Source organism: Osmerus mordax, chromosome 11, assembly GCF_038355195.1.
Source record: "Osmerus mordax isolate fOsmMor3 chromosome 11, fOsmMor3.pri, whole genome shotgun sequence".
Taxonomy (NCBI): Eukaryota; Metazoa; Chordata; class Actinopteri; order Osmeriformes; family Osmeridae; genus Osmerus; species Osmerus mordax.
In genome coordinates this window covers 6,262,763-6,267,218 of record NC_090060.1, presented here as the reverse complement: position 1 = coordinate 6,267,218, position 4,456 = coordinate 6,262,763, and positions in this window count along the sequence as shown.

Sequence of the window (4,456 nt, the reverse complement as noted above, 5' to 3'; positions counted from 1 at the left end):
GCACACATTCTTATCAGAGTTATCTTTGTGTTATTTCTAGGCACCTAGTACAACTTCCTGTAGGCCTGCTCTGTCATTTGTGTTATTGGGTGTGCTCAAGCCTTCGGCGAGAGCACAACCTTTGTTCTCTCACATATATATTATTATTATTATTATTATTTTTATTTCTTTTTGCCCCCCTAAAACTCAGTAAATACTTGGCCTACATAGACAACGTAGGTGTCAAAAGTTTCGTCTTGGTAGCGATTGAGTTGCTTCTATTGGAATTTACGTTCCGTTGCATGGTTTAAGCTTAAATTAAGTTTTTGTGGCGAAAAGTGAAGCTAACGGTGGCTAATTTGCTAGCCACAGTCACTGACGTTACTAACGTCACTGCGTCACTAACGTCACGAAAACACGCGTGACTACCTTTGCCAGAACATTCGTTTAGCATCTGTTAACTTGGGGGATAGCTAGGTTAACTATAACTTTACTGCAAGGCAGCTGCAGAAACGCCACAAGAAAAGAGGCCAGGGTGATAACTATTTACTCATTTTACTTTGTGATATGACACACAATTGTGATGTGTAATGTACAATATAAGCTGATATTATTAAGGAAGTACATCTACTTTCGGAAACAGTAGTCTACTATTTCACTGAAGTATTAGCATCATGACATTAGCCTGTGTTTCCCGGGCAACACATACTACAGTGGTCTATGATGTAGCGTTATCTGTTTTCAATCGTTAAAATAAACATTCCTCACATATACATTTTCGTTGTAGGATTTATTCTGACATTAGAAAACGATTTGTTGGTGAAATTACCATTACCTGTGGTTTCAAACCAGTGTAGCTCACTGCAACGCTGTAGCTTACGCGAGACACACTACAAAAACATCTAGCTACAGTACACAGCTGTTTAGGAAGTCAAACGGCGACAGAAAATGTTCGGCACTCCCCTTACTTAAATCAAAAGTCTATCTAACTACTAACCTGAACTTCATTGCCACAGCCTAAACGTTGTCAATCTGTTCATGAAAATAATTAATTTCAGCCTAAACCGTACAACGGAACGTTAAATCCAATTCAACCAACGCAATCGCTACCAAGACGAACACAGCAGTAGCCTAGTACTGTACCGTAGTAGTACAATTTACCGGGGCAGCTTCTCAACACAGGGCTATATCGCATTTTGCGTTGTTACTGACAATGATCGCTACCAGTGAGCTTTTTATGAATGAGCAATTTTCCACTAAATAAATGTCAAGCTTATTTACGTTTTGGGGGGCATATTTTCAGTTAGCAGATGGTACCGTTTGAATTGCGATTCCATCTTCTACTGCCGGGTAACGTCGTAGAATAATCTTCAAAGGGGTTGTTTATTCATGAATGAATGCAATATGAGTAGGCTAAATGCCTGAAAATATCATGAGAAGAGAAAAACTTAAAATTACGTTTAAATCATAGAGATTAGGTAAATTTTTACACCGGTCTGCAATAATGTCACGAAAACACGCGTGACTACCTTTGGCAGAACATTCGTTTCGCATCTGTTAACTTGGGGGATAGCTAGGCTAACTATAGCTTTACTGCAAGGCAGCTGCAGAAACGCCACAAACAAAGAGGCCAGGGTGATACATATTTACTCATTTTACTTTGTGATATGACACACAATTGTGATGTGTAATGTACAATATAAGCTGATATTATTAAGGAAGTACATCTACTTTCGGAAACAGTAGTCTACTATTTCACTGACATATTAGCATCATGACATTAGCCTGCGTTGCCCGGGCAACACATACTACAGTGGTCTATGATGTATCTGTTTTCAATCGTTAAAATAAACATTCCTCACATATACATTTTCGTTGTAGGATTTATTCTGACATTAGTAAACGATTTGTTGGTGAAATTACCATTACCTGTGGTTTCAAACCAGTGTAGCTCACTGCAACGCTGTAGCCTACTGTACCCGAGAAACTAGTGTGAGTAGCTAACAACAACTCCTCAGCTGTTTAAGTCAAACGGCAACAGAACATGTTCGGCACTCCCCTTACTCAAAAGTCTTTCAGTAGGGAAACTATCTGACTACTAACCTGAACTTCATTGCCACAGCCTAAACTTTGTCAATCTGTTCATGAAAATAATTAATTTCAGCCTAAACCGTACAACGGAACGTTTAATCGAATTCAACCAACGCAATCGCTATCAAGACGAACACAGCAGTAGTCTAGTACAGTACTGTACTGTAGTAGTAGAATTTACCGGGGCAGCTTCTCCACACAGGGCTATATCGCATTTTGAGTTGTTACTGACAATGATCGCTACCAGTGAGCTTTTTATGAATGAGCTATTTTCCACTAAATAAATGTCAAGCTTATTTACGTTTTTGGGGGCATATTTTCAGTTAGCAGATGGTACTGTTTGAATCGCGATTCTATCTTCTGCCGGTAAAGTCGTAGAATAATCTTCAAAGGGGGTTCTTTATTAATGAATGAATGCAATATGAGTAGGCTAAATGCCTGAGAATATCACGAGAAGGAACAACTTAAAAGGACGTTTAAGTCATAGAGATTAGGTCCATTTGTACACCGGTCTGCCAAATGTATTCGTTTTGATTCAGCCTGTCAGCTGCCTCTTGCAGGGGAAATGAGAAGACATCATATTTCATTCTACACTTCACTCGTATTTTGAGTTGTAAATGAGCAGCAAAAAAAAGATGCTTTTAAATCTATGTAATCTTTATAAATAATAAGTAGGCCCGATGCATTTTTATATAAAATATACAGACCCCTGTGCAACCGACGCAAGCAAGCACACCCTACAATTTCCCCAGAAATTGTATCCTCTCTAGTTTCTTTATGAAATCCTGTTCATATTTTGACCACTAACAATGTTGCATACTTGTGCAACTACAGTTAGTTTAGAATTGCCTCAGAAATGACTCAGAACTAGCTTAGCCGGTGCTAGCATTAGCTTAGCATCTTTAGAATATCTGTGTTAGTCCAGTCATCTTGGCTAAGCCTTCCCCACTCACGTGCTCCCTGTCCTGGATCTAACTCATCCTCTACCTGGCTGTCCTAAAGCTCAGAGTGTTTATAAGGCTCCACTGCTAAGCCCTTTTATAGGCCAATCCTCCACTCACACCACTAAGCTGATTAAACAGCTTCACTTCGTTCTCAGCCCATTGGGGCGGATTGCAGGAGCTAGCGGAATATCAGATTCATCTGGTGTACTCTCTCTTTCCCACTCTTTGTCTCTTTCTTTCTCTTTGTCTCTCTCCCCCCCCTCTCTCTTCTCTCCCTCTTTATCTATCTATCTAGTTTTCTTGTTTTTCTGCCTGTTTATGTGTCAACAAGGCCGGTCATGTTTTCCACTATCCTGCTCTATTTCTGGCTTCTGTTGTAAGATCACCTCACATGGTGTGCAGTCGAGGAACAGTCCAGCATCTCCTGCTAATGATTCCTTTACAGTAAGCAGCTGGAGAGGATGGGGGGGGGACACCGCAGTGTCGTCAAGCCTTCTAGTTACTGAGGGTCCCAAGTAACATTCATCCACCCCCCCCCCCCTCTCCTGGAACAGGTGTCAATCATTCACCTACTGGCCCCAATGACCTCAGGTGAACAGGATCTGCTCAGCACTGTGTGTGTGTGTGTGTGTGTGTGTGTGTGTGTGTGTGTGTGTGTGTGTGTGTGTGTGTGTGTGTGTGTGTGTGTGTGTGTGTGTGTGTGTGTGTGTGTGTGTGTGTGTGTGTCCTAATGTGGATGTTGGTTTGAACATGTTTCTGGTATTTGAGTGTGTTGTGTGTGTCCAAATGTGGATGTTTGTACATGTTGAAGGTCTTTTAGTGTGTGTGTGCATCCTGGTGTGGATGTTTGTTTTGGGGTTGCATGTTGCATGTTGCTGATGTGGTGTTTCTGGGATTAGGGTTGAAGAGGGTTGAGTCCTGTCAGTAGCTGGCCTAGACACTAATCCCACCCATCACCTTCCTAACTGGCCTAGAACCAGGCCAACACCCGCCCTTAATCTAACTAGCCAAATCTAACATCAGGGGTTGGTCACAGCTGGGAGGAAGTTTTCTTTGAAGACTTTAGGTACACTTGATTTGAGTCACGTTAGGCTATTCCTGCCTGCACTGCCTTCAGAATATCCTCCTGAAACCCAGATGAAAAGCTTCTAAATGTTTACATTGTACATTACATAAGCGTTTGACTAATAAACCTTATCTAAGAAAATAACTGTGGCATTAAACTGACAGAACTGTGCCACTGTTTATATGAAAACCAAATCACTGAGCAGTTTAACAAGAAAATGATCTCGACATAATAATCTTACTGAAAGACATAAAATGGCATTCCCCTTTAACACAAAACATATCTCCATTCAAGATAATAATATTGCCTTTTTTTGTACAATACGACAGAATAGTAAAAGAGTTAGTTATAAACCATACTGCAAAAGAACAATATA